This window comes from Belonocnema kinseyi, chromosome 5, assembly GCF_010883055.1.
Source record: "Belonocnema kinseyi isolate 2016_QV_RU_SX_M_011 chromosome 5, B_treatae_v1, whole genome shotgun sequence".
In the NCBI taxonomy this organism is placed as follows: domain Eukaryota; kingdom Metazoa; phylum Arthropoda; class Insecta; order Hymenoptera; family Cynipidae; genus Belonocnema; species Belonocnema kinseyi.
In genome coordinates, this window is record NC_046661.1 from 109,786,196 (window position 1) to 109,807,898 (window position 21,703).

The window sequence follows — 21,703 nt, forward strand, 5'->3', positions numbered from 1 at the left end:
GTATCAGCCTTGGAGGAGATTATGTTGAGAAATAAAAAAAAAATTCTTAAAAACGTTGTTTTTCTTGGTCAGGCCGGAAACTTATCAATCCACCCTCGTAAGGTAGTACGAACCTGAAATTCAGGATAGGTATATTCCTTTATTGTAGGTGACGAAAGCCTTACTGATTATTTCAGTTTGCCCTCAACTTACTTTGAGAACTGAATATTGAAATTTCGGAGGATACTTTACTTTATTCCAGTAGAAAGATGCTGATTTATTATTTCAGATAAACTAGTGCTTTATTCAAGATAGTTCGCACACTTAAATTCAGGTACTTCCTTAATTCAAGTCCAATTTGAAATTAAGTCAAATATAACTTTATGTATTTATTTTTACTATGTTATTTTCATTACCGATTTTCTAATTCTAACTTGGTTCGCTCAGTTTGGGGTGTTTCGCTTATAGTTCATTGTCTTAGTAATTGTTTAGTAATTGTTTACGCGTGCTTCGGGAGCTTCTTATCTTCTAATTATTCTTATTATGTAATGGCTGTCTGAAACAGCCATGTGATAACTGTTTATAAGTCCTGCCTAGCTCCAAGTATGCCCTTTAGCCTCATTGCAATTGAAAACTTTTCGCTCTTTTTAAGAGACCGAGACCAGAGAAGGGGTGGTGGAGTTCTTCTTTTTCAACATAACATTCTGTGTGGAACTATGGTTGGAGTGAGTCCAATGGCTACTTATTCCACGACCGAATTTCTTTTTATTGAATTAAATTCAACTTCTGAGAATATTTTCGTGTGAGTAGTTTCTAAAGAGCCCAATGCCTTCGATGGTACGGAACTTGAATCGACAGTTTTTTCACTTATTTGTAACTTTAATAGCATTATCCTAATTGGAGATTTTAACACTAGCATAAATTTCTCTTCCAATCATACTGAGTATCTAACATCTTGGGTGTACTCTTCAGGACACTAGATTGCACTTCATAATTCCACTCACCATACTGATCGTTTGAATAATCGTATTAACTTAATCATGGTAGACAATATTAAAAGTTTGTCACCTACGAACACCATTTTATCCCTTTTCTCTCTAACCACGACTCGATTAACATTACCTTCAAATTTTCTATTATCCAAATTTACAGCCAACACAATGATAGGTGCGGAATCTTTCCAATGTTGATGAACATACACTTCACGAATACCTGATGACGTATGATTGGGAAAAAATATTACTAGATACAGATATAAATAATAAAATCAACGCTATGACTAATTACCTAGTAACCGCATTTAACAGCTTTTCTCCGCTACACATCCCTAAAAACATTGAGAAGGCTGCCCCCTAAATCACATCTGAAATTAAAAATTTGATGAGGGATCGTGGTGGCTAGCACAGACTTGCTAAAAGAACAAAAAGCAATATAATGCTAGCTTAAGTGTAACCCTTCCCCATTCTCGATTTACAATTTTTGCGATTTGTAGTAGGTTAGTAAATGAACAAAAATCGATTTCTGAGGTTTGGATATTAACGTACATGTAACTTGAAGCTCAAAAAACAGGAAAAAATGTTCACATAATTTTTTTATCAACATTTTATAGTTGTTCCTTGCGGTCAATGAAAAGTCCTCTTTTTTATGGCGGGCATGACTGAAAGTCACTGGATGCGTTTAAGTTTTGTGAAGCAATTTTTCCCATAAAAAAACCTACTCACGTTCCATCAGCTATGCCAGGTTCATACAAAATCCCTTCTAACTCTTCAAACAGGTAGTCAGATAGTAAGTTGAGGAGAAACGAATTACGTCGAGGGTATTATGAATAGCCTGCAAGGAAACCGTATACCAGCACGTCGAGCCAATTCGGCGCACGCGCTCTCGGCTTCGTCTGATGCGTCTACCGTCCATCGTCTAGAACTCCAAGACTATTTCGATTTTTGACTTGACAGTTTCAGGGAATGTTCTTAAAGAGTTATCGATTCGAATAAGACAATAAAAAAATCTATTTTTTGACCCCGAGAATGGGGGTGGTACCCTAGCTTAATTTCATAAACGTAGGAACCTGGTTTAACCCTAGCGGACCGAGGAAACCGAATGGAGCCTCTTCAAAGTACCCGTAAAGAACCCATTCAGTTCTTTTTTTTTTTAACTCGAAAAACAGCGAAATCAACTTTTAAATAGTTGAAATTCGGATTCTACGTTAAAATTCCCTATAGAAGGTCACGGAGTAATCGCAATAGTTTTTTCTTTTTTGCAACGGTAAAAAGTTTTAAAAAATATAAGACGTACAACGCCTGTTGACTGCCCGTTTTGACTGTGGAATCCGAATTTTAACAATTTAAAAGTTGATTTTGCTGTTTTTTCGAGTTTTTAAAAAAGGAACCGAATGGGGTCTTTACGGGTACTTTGTAGAGGCTCCATTCGGTTCCTTCGGTCCACCAGAGAAACTAAGCCTAGAAATGCGTTTAAATAAAACAATTATAACGAGTTTGCATATAGAGAGAAAGAGGAGTATTTTGCTTAACATTAATTATGTGCTCTTCTAAAATCCTATCTTCGGGATAAGAATGATCTTTTTGCATTTCTGCTCGATCATCCATTCTTTTTACTAAGTAGGTTAAGAAAGATCCGATTCTTTTTTTCATATATACCTCAAATTCACAGCTCTGAACTTTGTAATAATATTGATTTATATATGCCTTTTTGTAAATTTGCAAGAGTGGCTCTTAATTGATCTACCTCTGCAATTTTAAAATCAAAATTGCATGGATCTAAATTACTTTGCTTAGTCGACTAATGTTGGATCATGGCCAGGTAAAACTCGAAGAATTTCTTCTCTTGTAGGACTGGAGATGAAATGATAGTTAATTATCATCTAGAAAAACGGAATTTTTTTTAAATAGCAAGGTCTTCATCTTTCAATAGAGTGCAGTGATATTACAAATATCCCACACATAGAGGTACAGGTTTTTAGATTGTTCTAGAATTCTCATGTTAGTTATTTAGGTTGCACGTTCGATCCACAACATTACTTCAACGCAGGCTTCTGATCATGAACCAATGATAATAAATATATCCACTAGACAAATATTAATAATTTTACGTAAAAAATACGAGAATACAGTGTTCAAAAGGTCGACTTCATGAAAAATTGACATTTTTGGTTTTAAGGGTAGTATTCAGGTACTCGTAGCGGTGTGTTAGGGGTATCAAACCTATATGTCTGATAGATGAAATTCTTTGTTCGATAATTCTCTACAGGCCCCCATACTTTCCCGTCACATTTTTTCAAACTCCAAAAAATTATTCCAAAAACACAAAAAAGTGATTTTTCCCCATGCATTTTACATGGGAAACTTCAAGTCAAAACCGGCACCTGTTAAAATCGAAAAATAAACAAATAAAAAATTAGGGAATTTCTTTTTTCGGATTTGGAATGAAATTGGGGGGATCAATGACCTCTAAAAATAAAAGCCTTTTTGAGCCACCCTAATGTCCACCCTGTGTATCCGAATTTTGCGCTCAGAATTTGCAATGTATTTAAGAGCTATAACTATGACCTTCAAATACATTGTAAACTCTGGAAACTTTTCTGCGCTGAAAAAAACTAAACTTAACAAAAAAAACCATATTTAAAATTTCCAAAATTAATTAGATTTTATACCAAATAGTTGAGTTTTGTAGCATAAAGAGATGCATTGTCAACCAAATGGTCTGATTAATATAAAATTAATAAAAGTCAATCAAATATTTGAATAAACATGCTAAAAAGACCAGTTCGAAAAAAGATCAGTTCATTTTCAAGAAAGAAAGATGACTTTTCTAGCATTAAAAATGAATATGAAACAAAACAGTGAAGTTTTTCAGCTAAAAAGTCGAATGTTAAAAAACAAACAGTGCGAACATTTGAATAAAAAAAAGATGCATTTTTAACAAAAATGATACTTTTTAATCAAGAAAGGTGAATTTTCAATATGATAGTTAAATTATCAATTAAAAGGATTAACTTTTAACTAAAAAAAATAATTTCCTACACAAAAAGACTTGAACTTCTTTAAATTCTCCCCAAATTCTTTTGAATACTTCTAAAATCACTCAATTTTACTCAAATCTGATTTTTTTTAATTTTTTCAATTAACCCTGAAGTCTTTTCAATTTTCCTTCAATTCTTAGGCATTCTATCGAATTTTTTCACATTGTCCTAAGTATACCGACATTCGTTTAAAATGTAATGTTTTCATTGAATTTTCAAATTAATATTTTTAATTGTTTTCAATTCACCAGATTTGTTTTCATCCACCTTGAATCTTCATACATTTTGTCGAATGTTCCTCATTTCCAATCAATTTTTCTAAATTCAATTTTAATAATATCACTGGAAATTATTGAAAAATATTCAAAATACTTGACATTTTGTGAAACGGCCCTCTATCTGGGTAATTTTTCACCTCCACTAGCCTCGAAACCGGCCCAGTCTCAGAGTTTCACTGTATTTCAAATTCTAAAATTGGTATAACAACTGAAATTTAACAATAAAAATTAATACTCTCTTTTTAAACTTCAGAATTTTCACAACTCAACATTTTGTTTCTCATACGATATCTCTGAAATGTAATGCAGTTTAAAGAAAAAATTTTTTTATATTCTGTCAGTACACAAGTCAACCTCGATTCATATTGGCATTCGACGCTAGATCTTTATCAGTGAGTGACCGATTGCCACAGGGACTAGCCCCTGGGTTATTCAGGGAATCTTCGTTGATTACAGGAAATTCTTAAAAGATAATGTGAGACCAGACATTTTTACAATTTCCTAACAGAGACAACACTTCAGATTGATCATCTTAATCGGCAAAAATAAACAAAGTAATGTGTGTGTGTGTGTTCGATTATATAGTAATGATAATAAACAATTAAGAATAATTAATTTGCAAATAAAAAATTGGACTATGCATTTACAAAAATGTTGCATAGTATCTAGTATCTCAAATAATAGAAAAGAAAGGCAAGGACATTTTTAATAAATGAAAAATAATTATATTTCATTTGATGAATCTTAAATAAATTAAATTTAAATTCTAAAAAATATATAATTGACAGTTATTGTTGACAGTTTGACAATGGACAGTTCAATTGTTAATATCTGAATTTTTATCCAAATATTAAAACCATTAACTTGTAATCTGAAAAAATCAAATTTGTAACAAAATATTACAATTTTCAACCAAACAGATGAATTTTTAAGAGGAAAGATGAATCTTGAATTTAAAAAAATTCAACGAAATAGTTCAGTTTTAAACATATTAAGCCTATTAACATATTAAATAAGTAATCTTCATTATATGTCTTTTCCTTTGGGCATAGCAATTCGTAGAATGACGGTGCCGTCAACAACAAAAGTACAAGCTTCTACTTCTTTTGTTCATGGTTGCTATAACTGCTAGGAGTTACAACTTCTACTCTGTTGGAACTGTACGTGCGATTTTAGATGTCAAATGGCAATTTAAAGTCAGTTTTGTCTAAAAGACTATCGGACTATTTGAAGTACGGTTTTCGCATGGAGGAAAGTGGTAACCGGCAGTGTTTAATTTGTTTACAATTATTTTCCTTCGTGACTAAGCCTATCTCAAAAATAAAACGTCATTATGAGCTGAAGCACCCAGAATCTCAAAACCTTCCGACGTAGGCCTTTGAAACAAAATTGCGCGATTTTGAGGTTTTGGAGGGGAAAGAACGCTAAAGTGTAGGTAGTACATCAAATTTAGCAGACAGCGAAGAATCACGACTGAGGCTAACGCTATGTGAGTGCTCATATGCTGCAGCACTAGCTATTGCTCTGGCAAGTAAGCCACCAACAGGTAGGGAAATTAATTCATCCTACTTGTGTTCAATGGACTCAAATTTTATGGGGGGATAAGAAGGCTAAAATTATTGAAAAAATTCCACACTCGGCGCGAACAATGGATAGGCGAATAACGGACCTGGGAATCGATATGTGGAGTCAACTTAAAAATGAGTTCAACTCTACTGAAACCCTTGCCCTTCAGGTGGACGGCTTAGCAGATGTTAGCAATGTGGAACAACAGTCGGGATTCGTTCGTTTCATTGGCAAAGAGGACATTGATGAGCGGATGCTATTTTGTAAAATTTGGAGGGGTAGGCAAAGGGACATTTACTTTTTCAAAGGATGATGGAAAAAACGGCTTTTTTTAATTAGATTGGAAAAAATGTGTAGCTATTTCTTTCGATGCCGAACTCTTCTTGGTATCACTGCATCATTCATAAGTATACATTAGCGATGAAATCTATGCATGCATTATTGAAGGAAGTGATGGACGATTCGGTTAAAATAGTAAATTTTATCAAAAGTAGTTCTTTGAATAGTCGTTTGTTTGCGGTACTTTATGAAGAATTGGGACCGGAATTTTCTCAATTACTGTATCACGCTCAGGTGAGATGGCTTTCCAGAGGCAAGGTCTTTGATCGAATTTTTTTTTCAATAGATGAAGTTTACATTTTTTTTAAGTGACTCTAAACATGCGTTAGCTTACAAATTTTACGACAAATTGCGGGTAATGAAACTTGCATATTTAGCAGATATTTTCAGACATTTAAATTCTTTAAATATCAATATGCAAGGTTCATACAGAGGCATGATTTCTCTTCAGAATTCTGTGAAAAGCTTTCTCATGAAAGTCGAGTATTGGATCATAAAGCGATTACCAAGATGCATGGATTTTGAAGCTGTTTGAACGAAATTCGGCAATGCCCGCGGGATTGGAGACAAATCTGCTTTATCAGTTGTTCGATTTATGTAACCAAATTTTAATAAAACCTGAATTTCCAAAACGCACAACTTCCAATTTTTGTTTTCTCATTAAATGAAATACCCAGAACTTGAAATGGCTGCATAAAAGTTAAGTACAGAAATCGATTAGAAAACGTGGAAAATTATTTGTTGTTGAAAATTAAAAAATCCATGACCCCTGACATTGAAAAATTAGCAGCTTTCGTTCACTCACATCCTTCACATTAGTTTACTTGATATTCATGTACAGTGCGAACCACAATTTATATTCATGCTTATTTAACCTGCGCAATTTTTTATCTGTAAGGAAAATGTAATAGGGCGAATTCATTTTTGATTGGACATGCTGATGTTAACTATCGTTTCTAACATAACGAAAAATTCATTTAGGACAAAATTTTCAATGATTCGAATTTAAAATTAATTAAATTGAATGGAAAAATTGAAAGAAATGAAAAATATATTTATAAATATATATTATATATAATATTATATATTATATACTTTATATATAGTATATCAAATATATTTATACAATAAAGCAAACCTAAACATTCCGGTGTAAACCAAAAGAGAATATATTTCTTAGTTTTATTTAATTTTTTTGTATTTATGAAAAGATTGCACAGTAATTTTTGTAACAAAAATTAATAAAGAAAAAAGTCTTTATTTAAAATTTGTTTTTTTCTCATTTTTTATAAATATTAAAATTATTTCGAGTTATAAATCATGCATGAAATCAAATTTTTATAATCTTACATGTAAATTTAGTTAATACTTTTATTAATTCAATTTTTTTATCCCTAAATTATACTTCTTCCAATTTTATAATTTCATAGAGCAACAAGATATTCAAATCGGAATAATTCGTACATTCCACATATATTATTTATGAATCGCTAATTGTAAAATTAAACATTTTTTAATTTATATACTTGGACCTGCCTATGTCGAGCCTGACGATACCTGAAAAGCGAGCAAAATGTTTGCCGACCACTGTCTTAGAGCTAGGGTCTCATTCACACATTTCACACATTCTTTCCATAGCCTGCCTCAGGGTACACTGCCATTTACTTTACCTTTATACACTTGTTTCGTTAGTCGTTTATTCCTGCGCATATCATGCTCAGGAATTTCATGTCAATTGCGTTAACTTTGCTCTTATCCTTTTCTAAATTCATCCATGTGTCGCTAGCGCATAGCACAGTCGGTAAAAATATAGAATTACAGTGAACCCTAGAGTTAGTGCCAGTTTTGGAACTGACCTTGGACCTAAGTCCCCAGACAATACTCAATTCAAAATGCAAACAATCAAGTTTGTGTGAGCAACGCCCACCCCCACAGCTCCTCTCATCCACCCCCGCGACGCCGCGACACATTTCTGAAGAACAAACTCTGGGGGCCCTATCTCCATTCTCTCATTATTTAATATAATGTTGCATATCGTTTTGTCACTCTTTCCTTCGAACACCGTAATTTTTATTTTATTTAAGTTAATTTTACGGCCCATGTTCTTCAGACTTATATTCAGTTTGTTCAGCATTCTTTGCATGTCTTCGATTAATTCTTCCATAACCTCATCATCTGCGAACGCTAACCCACGTACCATTACTGTTTCGAGATACGCATCTTCTTCGTTGAAGAGTGCTATTCCTAGACACTTGTCCATAAATATTATAAATAGATATGAGAACATAACGCAATCTTGTCTGATACCTTGCATAATATCGAACCAGTCACTTAGTTGTTCATTTACCCGTACACTCGCATTTGTGCCAGGATATATTGCTTTTATTGCTTGTAAGAACAATTCGTTTACTCCATACTCTTACAAGATTTTCAAAGTTTACTTCTCTCCACCTCGTCAAAAGCCTTTTCTAGGTCAACAAATGTTCTTGAAAACTTTTTGTCCTATTTTCAAACATTTTTTTGTGATCTGTTTTAAGCTAAGTATTTGATCCGTACTTGATCTTCCTGGCACAAATCCACTTTAAACTTCCCTTTTGTCTGTTACTTTCAATAATCTACGCATATTAATGTATTTTTGAGTATATTTTACTCACGGTACTTAATAAGCTAATACCTCTGTAATTATTGCAGTTGGTTTATCTCCCATTCTTTCGTATACTGGTACCATAATCGCTTTTTTTCAGTCATCTGGGACTTCTTCCATCTCGTTTTATACATTTTTCAATTCGCAAAGTCTATGAGGCATAAGTACTTGCAACTGTATTTAAGTATTTCAGCGGTAATACTGTCTACAACAGAAGCTTGACCGATTTTAAGTTCTTAATTATATTCCTAACCTCAGTGACACGTACTTTTTCTTTTTCAATTGACTTTCATAACGCATCGTGTTCTATATCGCAGTTGTGGTGTCCTATAGCTTCTTCTTCCATTAATTCCCTAAAAGAGTCTCTCAAAGCGCCTAGTATTCCGTCTGTATCATATCGCGTTTCAGCTTTGCTATTTCTCATGCTCACAAACTCTGTACTTTTACTTCCCTCCACTTTTTTACTAAGCAGTTTCTTGCTTCCTTTAAAGTCGCTTTGTATTTTCGTCTCTTTTTCTGTTATGATTTTATATTTACTTTCCTTGAATATTCGCTTGGATAATTTCATAAAAGCACGAAGGACAATAGCATATTAGCAGCTTTTCTTCAACAAAATTTGTATGACGCCAATTCACAAGTTTCTTTTTTCTTGTGCAGCCATGTTCGGTTCTTGAAGTAAGCTCCGCTCCGCCTTGCTCTATTCTTGCTATAACTTGTTAACTATGCAATTTTGTACTTTATATTGTATCACTGTGTTTTTATTTGTATTCGGAGTTCCGTCTCACTCTTACAGCTGAGTGGAAGTTTGTGGTGGTAGAAACTTTACATGTGGGAAATAGGTATTGGCAAATCAGGATCACCAGGCACTGTTTCCTGCAAAAAGTGTGATGTGTTTAGCCACTTAGCCTGCGTGAATGTCGAATGGTTAAAGAAATTATTCGAGGCTCTAAAAAAGGGATTTATTGATATTTCTGCCTGAAATACAAATCTCCTAATGCTGATGACACGTCCTCATGAATGAATCAAGTCTCCTTGCTATATTTTCAGTACAGACATCGAACCTGTCAGCAAGGAGCAGGTAGCAAACCCTTCACTATCAATAGTTTCAACTGCCCCTGTTACTGCAGCGACTCTGCCGAGGGAAGCGGTCGTGCAGGTGCAGCATCAAATGAAAATGCTTTTTAAAGAATTCGAAACCAAACAGCATGAGTGAATTTCTAAAATTAACACTGCGGTTCAGGAAATCAATACTGACATTTCACAGAATTATCTCAGAATCAATTTACTTGAAAGTTCAATTGTTAGTAATGCGAACACCGTTTCTAAGATCAAGATGGACGCAAGCTGGCTGAAATTGAAAGCTGTCTCACTTAAGGCTTCCCTCAACTACCAAGAGCAAGCTGTGCTTCAAAATACTGTTGAGATCCATGGGTTACCTATGAAACCAAATGAGGATCTTCCATCAGTCCTCGAAACGGTTGGTAAGGCTTTGACGTCCTTTAATAGAAGAATCTACGCTTCTGCATTAGATTTAGGGAAAGAAAAGAAGTTTAAATATCTTTGAATTGCAGAAGGAAAGATCTTTTATCGAAATGATGATGGTAATCCTAGGATTCAATCGGCACTGCTACAACACGTAAAACGATTCCAATAGCAATTGGGCTATCTACGGAACAGTTACGCACACAATACTCTGATATTATTATTGTCCCTTCAGTATCTTCTTTACGTGTATTTATTACAGATTTTCTCATCAAATGTTTTCCTTATCAAGCATTATTAATTATTAATTATTAATCCTAATTAAGCATTTGCCATATTAACGTCCAATCTCGCTCAGCATATTTTCTAGGACTCAAATATTGTTTCAGTAAATGTTCGTACTATATGAAAGCTGGATCTAATTGCTGGTTAACTCCGAATATACCCTCTAGCCTTGCTGCAATTGACATCTGTTCGCTCTTTCAAAGAGACAGAGATGAGAGAAGGGGTGGCGAAGTTTTTTCTTTTCTGCATAATAGTCTGACAAGGAAAGTATCCGAGGTGTCCCTCCGATTTTAATGATCTTGATATATGTTTTAGGGGACCAAAAACTAAGCGATACGTATTTTTTTTCATCGGCAAATAAATGGTTTAAGAGGGTGAAACAGCCCTCCAAATATGTTAGTGTCAAGAGGTGGTGTGATTGGTTCACATAGAAGAAAATAATATTTTTTCCAAAAATCATATTGTAGGGGGTGACTACCCCTGAACACGCTTGGTCATATATATGCATATAATCAACCTGCGGTTTTTATCAAACTGTGCATACGGTGGTTTTTGTGGTCGCTGAATTCAAATTTGGCAACAGAATTTAAAAAATTCAAAATGGCGGATCCAATGCGACTGATCATAAATTTTAATATTTATTGGATTCCTATAAAAGTCAGTATACTACAGTTTTTGGAGTCGCTGAATCCTAATCTGAGTTAAAAATTTCAAAATTAAAAATATCTCCTCAAAAATGCCAAGTCATTGGAACTTTGTCAATTTATTTTTCATTCATTAAAATTAACAGAATGTTAATTTCTCATAGTATTTCAAAATGGATCATTCGAACATTTTTGTGTATATATACTTCTGTTGTAGTTTTAAGTACATGTTTCATTAATGAGCATCAGAGTGTAAAATTTTTGTTACTGTTTAAACGTGGAGCAATAATGATAATCGTCGAAAAAGTTTTTCAAACATAACGATTTTCTATACCATGAACATCGAATAACAGCCATATTTGTTCATCCTTGAATTTCACAATGTGTTGCACAAGATTTTCCGAAACTAAAATCAACTGGATTTTCGAAATGTTCTGGTTTTTCATCAATGTACCCACATTTGTATTAATAATGTTTGAACAAATTTACGAACCTCGGTGAAGATAATTGGTTCTGAAACAAACATTGCATTTTATTAATATTATTTCTTAAATGTAAATGTAGATCGTGATTCATGAGATCGTGATTCATAACGCTATCGGAAAAGTATTGTATAACTATCTGTTGTTGCTGACACTGACTGAACGAGCCATTGCGCTTATTTTTCTCCTTCGACGGCCAAGGTTCGTCCTGAATGCATTTCCAGCTGAAAGCCACTTTGATCAAAATTATAAACATTTTTTAATCCAAATTCTTTTATCTGTTGTCTGACACCAGTAAAAAATTCTTCGGCTCTCTTGCTCAACTCTTCAGTCTTTTCTAAAGATTTTCGAGTGACAAATTTATTAAACTTCCTGGATACTATTCTGTGCGCACGCTTAAAACGTGTTAACCACACTGAAAGAAATAGTTTGAGGCTAATGGCAATCCGAGTTTGCTTGAGAATTTCTAACTGAATTAGAAAGAAAATTGTGCTGTCGCAGCCATTCGAATTTCAGTTTTATTACCTGCGTATAAGAAAATCACCAAGCCTAATATGACAAGGCAAGTTTGTTTGACTGAAATGATGGTTAGGAAAAGTGTACACTGTTAAAAATAATATTAAATATAATATATAATATAATACAATATTAAATATAATATACCCATGCAAATAAATAACAGACCTAACCTAAAATTAACTGTCTTCGCCTTAACTGTTGACTATTCAGGGCGAAATTAGGAAAAAGTTTTACCTGTACATTGCACTTCCATAATAAATAATAATTCAGTCAACAAATTCTAGATTATAAATTTAATTGAGAATATTTGACAAGATTTAAAGAAATTAAAGCACGTTGAGTTTTCACGCACATTTCTATACTGACCTGTATATTAAATTTAAAACACATGTATGTTAAATTCATTAAACCAATGCATGTTAAATTTCAGTAACGGTAGTGCATATTTTCTTCACACACATGTACATTAAACCTCGTACAGATTTTTCTAACAGTGTAGCATTGGATATATGATTAAAATATCAAAATATTATAGTGTAGATACAAGAATTTTATGCCTCGCTATCATGACTATATTGAACGTATACTTTTATCAACTATCTATTTGAAAGAACACTGCATTTAAGTGTTGCATTGGGCATCTGACTATTTGCTCGATTCAGCCATGCCAATTGTACCGTGCATGTAATGCGAGATTGATGAGCCGGTGAGGTGCGGGTCGATTCGGCATTAGTCGCCGTCTTCAGACTTGTTTTATAGCAAATGAGGTTAGTGAAGAAGCTTTTGAATATCTAACTCACAAATTTGTACAATATTAAGATTTATTAAATGTTCTATTTAAAAATTTCTAAATAAATTATGTATTTAACATTTATTTGCCTTTCAATTTTTCACTCAGAAAAATAATCGGATGGTGAGACCTGAGAATTGGATATGGTATCCAATTTATTTGGATTCTGCAGCGCCATCCCATTAGTTGGCTGAGACAGCCCTTTTTATTGGCTTTCAATTTATTGGCTTTCAATTAAAAATATTATAGAGCATTTTAAATGATTTTTGAAAAATTCAAAATAGTTTAAGGATCTTCATGTAATTTAAAAATATGTTTAAGTATTAAAACAGATTTTCAGGACTTATATTTAATTTAAAAATTTTTAAGTTTATAACGGAATTTCAAAATATTTCAAAAGATTTCATAATATTTAAAAGAGTTCAAGATATTTTAAAAGAATTTAAAAGATTTTAAGTAATTTTGAAGATTTTTTAAGGAATTTCAGTAGAATTTAAATCAGTTTTAATATTTTTAAGGGATTTTAAAATATAAATAATGTTCTTAAATTCTTTAAATTTTGTTAAATCTTTTGAAATCTTCGTAAATTTTTAGAAATCGATTAAATTTTTTAAAATATATATTGATTTCTCTAAGATCTTTTAAAATATCTTGTAATATTTATGAATTTATTTAAAATCTTTTTTAATTACATAAAATATTCAATACAAAAATGTTACAAAAGTGTGCAGGTGGCCCTACACAGCTCTAGGTTGTACATTTTTTTAAATTTTTTTCTTTATACTGGAAGCTAGGTTATCCGCGAAGCTTTAGGCGTAAGGAATGCGAAACATATTGGGTTCGAACCCACGGCAAATAAAAATTTTCATAGCGTGCGATTATAAATAGTGTAGTGATTGTTTAATACAAAATAATTGTGTGCTCGAACATGTGAACAAATATTAATGTATAAAGTGATAATACAAAAGATTAATTTTTTCGGCAAAAAATTGGTTTCAAAACTTTTTCGATATAGACTGTATTTTAGCTACAAGTTTAGATCTTATATAACTATTTTACGTTTTTCGTATACCCTACCTTTCAATCGAGGTTACGTCACCCCGACCTTTAAATTTTGTAGAACTTTGTAACACATTTCCTTGAATAGTTCAACGCAATGTTAAACAAAGACGATTTATATTGTTTCCGTGTATCTTTAAAAAATAATTTTCAACGACATTATGGGAGTTGCAGCTGAGAGCCATGCACATGGTTGATTTACCCCAACCAAATTCTGTCTGACGCAGCCATCTTATGTTTAGAAATATTTATTAGAACATATGACTGAAGCAGTAATATTGCTTCAATAATTATGGTATAGGTAAAATACGCAAAACGTATTGCTGTAGCTGAGCGAACAATAAATTATGGTTGGAATAACCAGAATTATGCGTGTATCGTCGAAATATTTCTTTCAGTGCAGTGGTTTGAAGCGCTAAATCTGAAATCTGCATGTCCTATTTCTTGCTGGGCTTGCAAATTCCATTTCCGTAAATCTCTTTCATGAACAGCGAACATGGAGTCAAGTGCTGATTTAAAATTTTCCAGTGTAAAGTCACAAATTCTAGCAATCTTTACCCTATAGGTAACACCTTTATTCAATTAGTGGGCCCAATCTCGAAATTGTTTGGCTGACGTTACCCTCTTGAAATTCTTTCTTACAGTATCGATATGTAAATTTTTCTTTTCGCCACTTCTCCAGAATTCTACGGCTCCTAATTGAGGAGTTCTGGACAAGAAGGCGACAGGCGCTCGAGAATGAGTAAATGTATTGTCTAGGATGTGACGTCAGGTATCAAAAGTGAAATTCGAAATTTAGAAAAAGCAAAATTATAGTTAGATAGCTCTTGAAAAAGGAACCTGAGTATCTATTTACAGTTTTCCTCTCGGGCTGCAAATTTTCCAGTAAATAAATAAAAACTGACATTTTCAATTGATAAAACCATGTTTTTTCACATTCAACTCGCCGTAAGTAATTCGTTTATCAACTAATTAACCATTTTCTTTTTGAGTCTTATTCGTGACACTCCAGCGGAGGCTACAGTGTCCAAAAAGGGTCAAAAGTTGATTTCTAATGTTTTTTTTTAATCCGAATAAAAAACCACGTTTTTCGACTTTCACATTAAAAAAGTGAGCGAGAAAGTTTGAGCCAACTTTTGGGAAAATCTCAATTCGATTTGATTTTTATTTCCATAATTACAGCGAGTTTATTACGAGCTCGCGACGCGATACCACAGGATTTTTCAGGGAACGCCGTCTGAAGCCTGAAACATCGTCCTTGCCCATCCTTTGTTTTGTCCACTCGCTCGCACTAGTCGGCGTCCCGGCGGCGTTCCCTAAAAAATCCTGTGGTGTCGCGTGGCGAGCTCGTAATAAACTCGCTGTAATTATGGAACTAAAAATCACATCGCATTGAGATTTTACAAAAAGTTGGCTAATACATTGGCGAAAAATTCGTTCGCTTGAAGTTTGTAAAAGCTCAAACTTCCTCGCTCACTTTTTTAATGTGAATGTCAAAAACGTGGTTTTTCATTCATATTTTTAAAAAAGCATTAGAAATTAACTTTTGACCCTTTTTGGACACTGTAGCCTCCGCTAGAGTGTCACGAATAAAACTCAAAAAGAAAATGGTTAATTAGTTGATAAACGAATTACTTTCGGCGAGTTGAATGTGAAAAACATGGTTTTTTCAATTAAAAAAAAGTCAGTTTATACTTATTTACTGGAGGAATTGCAGCCCAAGAGAAAAAATGTGAATGGAGACTGTAAATGTAAATTGTTTCCTGGTTCAGTTCATGTTTGCCCTATTCTGCTAATATCATTGTAAAAGCTAATTTTTTCTATATAAGTGTATTTGAAAAATAGTTTATATTTTTAATTACTATTTAATAAAATGATAATAATTATTATTAATTACAAAGCTATTACAGAAATGAAGTTTCGTTTCATGCATGTGATTACTTCTATTTGAAAAATTTATAACTTGAATTACTGTATTATTTTGTAACTGCAAGGATTTATTTTTTTATCATTGCTAAATCATGCTATTTAATCAAATAATTCAAGAAACTAAACTTACTGTCAGGCACATTTTTATTCGAATAAAAAAATTTTATCGTGCAAATTCTTGTTCTGTAAGTGTCATAAACACCTGTGTCGGAAAATAGCTTTGATTTATATATTGTTTACTTCTTATAGAAGTTTCAATTATTTTTTAAAACAGCGAAGAGGGTAATTCTTGCTTGAATTTTCGTACGAAAAACTTATTCTCAAATGTTTTTCTTAGATCCTAAAATTTTTTGTTTCAAAACAATTGTTCAACGAGCTTTAATAAAGTGCATAAATAATAAAATATGCACTTTAAATTTAGCATTAAGTCGGTTGTTATTCCTATAAATTCAAACATATAATATTAAAAAAGCATGTTTACCTTTATTTTTTAGAAGTTTATAATAGATCTTTTCATATACATTATTTTGTGGTGCGCATGCGCGAAAAAGAATTGATCTTCCAATCAATTTTCGGCCATGTTGCTCGCAATTGCATAGGAAATACAGTGGTTTTATTAAAAAAATAAAGTTTTGCACGGAAATGCGAAGTGTTTGTGAATAAAAATGGAAGAAGATAATACGATGCCAATGATTGTGGAAAAAGAAAGTTGGAGCGCGTAAGAGCTGCTGCTGCGAATTGTGCAAAAATGTTCGTTATAGTAGCAGTGGTTGTCGATGAAAAAAGTTTGAGTCACTTTATTGTTAATGTATTTATTAGACTAATACACAAAATATCCAAAACGCAACTCGGCAATACAAGTGGTGGCACACACAAAAGGTTTTCACAAGCGGCGTTAACATGTCAGAGATCAGAAAACGAATAAAAAAAAGCTTGCTCGCTCCGCGATCGATGCCGAGACGAGCAAAACCGAAAACGCACGAACCCAGCCGACGGGTCGACGCTCAGGAGCGTTCAATAGAAAACTGGCATAATAATTTCATCTCAAACATACCGGCCACCTTGCGAGATTTACCCAAAGATCGCAATAATAATCGCATTAAAGCTTACAAAAAATAATGCAAAAGAGATGCAAGATATCAAGAATAAAGATAATTTGATACAATTATGATTCGTTAGAAATAGGCAAGACGACTAATTGTGAGATGGGTGGGTCAAACTCAGAATACGCAGTCTTTACATGAACGACTCGAACGGCCCCATCTCGTCCTTTAATACATTTAGTAACACGGGCTATTTCCCACTTAGCGGGGGGAAGAGTTACGTTTCTTAAAAGTACAAGATCTCCTACTTTAACATTAGGTTGACGTGAAAACCACTTGGTTCGCTGCTGCAATGATTGTAAATAATTACGAGACTACAAGCGCCAAAAGTTTTCTACAATTCTTTGGTAAAATTGCCAGCGAGACAAGAGATTTTCAGATACATCAAGAACTGAAACGGTAGGTACAACTTTTAACGCTGTCCCACTTAAAAAGTGACCAGGAGTGAGCACCTCGCAACTTTCCGGATCATCATTGGCAGGCACAAGAGGCCGGGAATTTAAACAACTCTCGATTTGACACAAAAGTGTCTCAAATTCCTCCACCGTTGACCAAAAAACACAGATTTCAATTAAAATTCCACATTAACAATTAGCAGCGTCTTTTAGCCGCAGCGCGAGAGTCCAGCAACTGCGTAATATGGCAACACTTCAGCGTATCACTATTTCAGACCTAAGCAATGAAACTGTTCACTTTTTCTGCTATCCGTTATCGAAGGACCATGTTCGTTATAGTAGCAGTGGTTGTCGATGAAGAAAGTTTGAGTCACTTTATTGTTAATGTATTTATTAGACTAATACACAAAATATCCAAAACGCAACTCGGCAATACAAGTGGTGGCACACACAAAAGGTTTTCACAAGCGGCGTTAACATGTCAGAGATCAGAAAACGAATGAAAAAAAGCTTGGTCGCTCCGCGAACGATGCCGAGACGAGCAAACCCGAGAACGCACGAACCCAGCCGACGGGTCGACGCTCAGGAGCGTTCAATAAAAAACCAGCATAATAATTTCTTCTCAAACAAAAAGTAGTAGTCGCATCCAGGCCCAATGGAATGTAAGCCGAAAACTATAAAAAGGTAAGAATAATATAACAATTTATTAGAAAATAATCAATTGTGTTGTAATCGTTTTAACCTAAAAACACTTCGTGGTTATAAAACGTCAGTACGTGCAGAGTAGCGCATCGTCATTACGAATTAAGTTAAAACTTAATCAATAATATTAATAATTATTGTAAACATTGGGTTTTTAATTTTTATTTGTAATTACAATGTTTTTTATTGTTTTGTAATTATTGTGTGTTGAAATTATTATTATTATTATTATCATTTATCAGTATAGTTTATTTATTTTTTTAAAGAAAATATTTGTAGTTGATCAACTGCGAATGTAAATTAATAAATGATTTTAAAAATGGAATTTTACTTTAAGAAAAGAAAGAGTGAATAATAATTGATTTTACAAGACGTTTTTGAATTAGTTGAAAATTTCAGAATTTTCACATTAATTTAGAGATAATATGTAATAAAGGTTTAGAAAGATTTATAAAATTGTCAAAAATGAATCTGGAAGATTTTAAGTAAATTTTTCCAATTGGGCAGGATTTTAAAAAAATTGTAGGAAAAATTCGAATAATATTGAAAGATATTTAGAACTTTTGAAAAAAAAATTTTTTAATAATTGAAAGTTTTCACAGATTTCAAACAATATGTAAATGTTTCAAGGATTTTGAAATTAAATTTTAAAACATTTGAAGCATTTTTAAACTATTTTAAATAAAATTTACTTTTGAAATTATATATTTTTGAATATTTTCAAATCCGTTGATTAATTCTTGTATTTAGTGTATTCAAAATGATGACTTGAATTTATATTTGTAGCACCGATTCTGAATGTTTGAACTCTATAATTTTTAAAAGTTAAAGATTCAAGAGTTCCACTTTCAGTGCTTTCATTAGCAGCTCAATTTTTATTATATTTCCTTTTTGCATACAGTAAAAAAGGCTAGAAGGAGCTTAGAGCAAAAGTACCAACATTTCTCATTGAAGTCTGAGGAATTTACTTCAAGTACAGGGAGCAGTTGTTTCTCTGGAGAAAGAAGAGCGGAGAAACAAATTCAACTGATGTCAAATTCAATGAACTCGAAACATTCTGCGATCTTGAGCCAACTTTTTCTTCTGAGATGCACAGCATGGACATGAAATCTCTCTTTATCTCACTTTTGTCTCCCGTACTATTTCTAAAGTAAATGAATGGATGAATAAAACAATCTTTCGCAATATTTGTTCTTTTTTCTGTACGTGAAGGTACTTCAGTAAAAGAGATAGGTTGTGACTGTTACATGTAATATGTATTCCTTTTTTTAATTTTACAAAGCAGGTAGAAGTAAGGCCCGATCATTTATTGATTATATTTTAATGTAAATATGTACAACATCACAACTCACTATGAACATTGCTCAAAAGTTGCAGACTCATAAGGGGAACTTAAACTGCTCTACTAAAATTTACAATGCCTGATTAACGTCTTCAATTTGATGATGCACGACTTTCATTGCTTGTCTTTTTTATATTTTCGAAACGCTGAATCAGTTCATTTAACCTTTAATACATGTAATATCTTAAATTTAATATCACACAAATATAATTGCTTGTCCTTTTTATTATTTCAAAACGCGAAATCAATCGATTCAGCTTTTAGTGTAATTAACATTTTAAGTTTAATAAGACACAAGTTGCATTGCTGTGAAGCTGTACATTAATCAGAGATGTTGCAAGTATTTTCCTTTTGTTATAATTCTTTTATTACTACAATGATTAAAAATGTTTAAATATATGTAACCTCAAAATTATTATTGCAAGATTTCATTTGCTTTATCCTGTGCTAATTGTGAAACAAAACATCGAAAGGTATTAATTCCTTTGGTACACGCGTTTCGAAATATTCTGGAGCTAAAATATTTATATGGAACTGCATAGCAACTTCAGTAACTTTTTTGGCAAATTCATAATCAATATTTATCGTCTGAATATGAAAATCAAGAGTCGTCCAAATCATAAAATCATACCACGTACTTTCCGTCATGATCATTTGCGTTTGGATCTGATAGTAATAACCATTTCTTTGTTTCTTTTGCACTCATTTTTGTTGTGTTCGCACGCCTTACACTTACAGCGGCTCACGCTATGGAAATCATAACCAAGAAATCTTGCCCCAAACATACAATATCTTTGTTTGCACTCAGTTTCCATAAAATAGATTTTTTCGTATTATTCACTTTTGAGATACTCTACACTGTTCTTCATTCAACGTTCACTACATACGAAACTGTCACATTAAAAAAAGTAAAAAACTCTGCATTTACATACATTTTACAGAATAGGGCCGAAACTTTTGAATTCGCGGGAACTGTCATGGCGGCCACGCATGTGCACTATCTATTTCCGAATTTAAATGAAAAGGTCTACACAACTACTGTTCTGTTATGATTTGTAGGTTACTTTTTGCCCTCTTGATTTCCCCTGAAGAATGTTCTTTACGTAATATGCGTTTATTCATATCATTAACAGAGAGATGCCTCTGTTTCGTGATACATTTCTATTCACTAGGTCGAATACTTCGGTTTAAAATTATTTATTCCATTTTACCTATAGAATTCCACGAAATGTGTATTCTCTCTGTTTGAAAGGGTTAAAATTGTGCTTCCGGCCAGTGTGAACGCCTTGAGCTATTGCGCTTGCGTGAGCACCGTGCAGGTTAGTCGCAGTTGGCGCCGAATTCAAAATGGATACTAAAACAATTCTTTTTAATCAAATAAATATTTATTATAACATTAAGAAGAATGTATATCAATTGTGATAATTAAAATTTTTGTGTGAAATGTAAGTTAATCTTTGAATTTCGACAAAAACAAACTAAGAAAGTATATGTATGCAAATATATGTGCTATAAATTTTTGTTTTGTCTGAAATCAATGTTATATGGTTTATATACACTATTCTGCATATTATAATAATTATTTATTTTAATTAAAAGAATTGTCTTTGATACCTATGTGGAATTCCAGGTTAATTGCGGCCAACCTGCACTAAACATTGTTGCACTATTAGACTCTTAATTTAAAATTGTACAATATTGATCAATTTAAGTTGTCGAATTTTTAATATGTTTAATGATTCTGAATGTAAAGAATGATACTATTCTTCATATTATTCAACTTTTAATTGGACTATTTAGAACGATATGAATTTGATGCAAAAAATGTTGAAGTTTCCAACCTAAACATTGTTCTGTTTCGAAAGCGTTATATTTAAACTTGTTATTTCCAAATTCAAATAAGTTTTTTCATTCATTAAAAATATGCCCTTTCGAAGTATTTGTTTCAAAATTATTCAATTTCATAAGTTACTAGTTTAAAATTGTTCAACTTATAAAGTTCAATTGAAGCTAATTGAACTGCGTGCAGTAGGAGATTGTACATGTGTACATAAACGTTTTCAATCATATTTGTTAGCATTCAGGAGCTACTAACTAATAATTATCTAATTTAAAAAAGAATTTTATCT

At 32.6% G+C, this 21,703-nt stretch overlaps 1 protein-coding gene across 5 annotated transcripts in view; it reads right to left on the reverse strand.

Annotated features, from left to right (window-relative positions):
- Window positions 1–21,703, reverse strand: part of LOC117173202 (peroxidase-like) — a 136,760-nt gene that overhangs the window by 93,782 nt on the left and 21,275 nt on the right. Inside the window, exon 1 of one of the 5 annotated variants that reach the window (XM_033361635.1) lies at window positions 16,514–16,532. The exons of 1 other annotated variant lie outside the window; for it this stretch is intronic. The gene's annotated coding sequence lies outside the window, so the exon portion shown is untranslated. Of the gene's footprint in view, window positions 1–4,263; window positions 4,642–16,513; window positions 16,533–21,703 lie in introns of those variants that run through there. 3 more of the 5 variants (XM_033361633.1, XM_033361631.1, XM_033361630.1) reach the window with 3 other exon arrangements.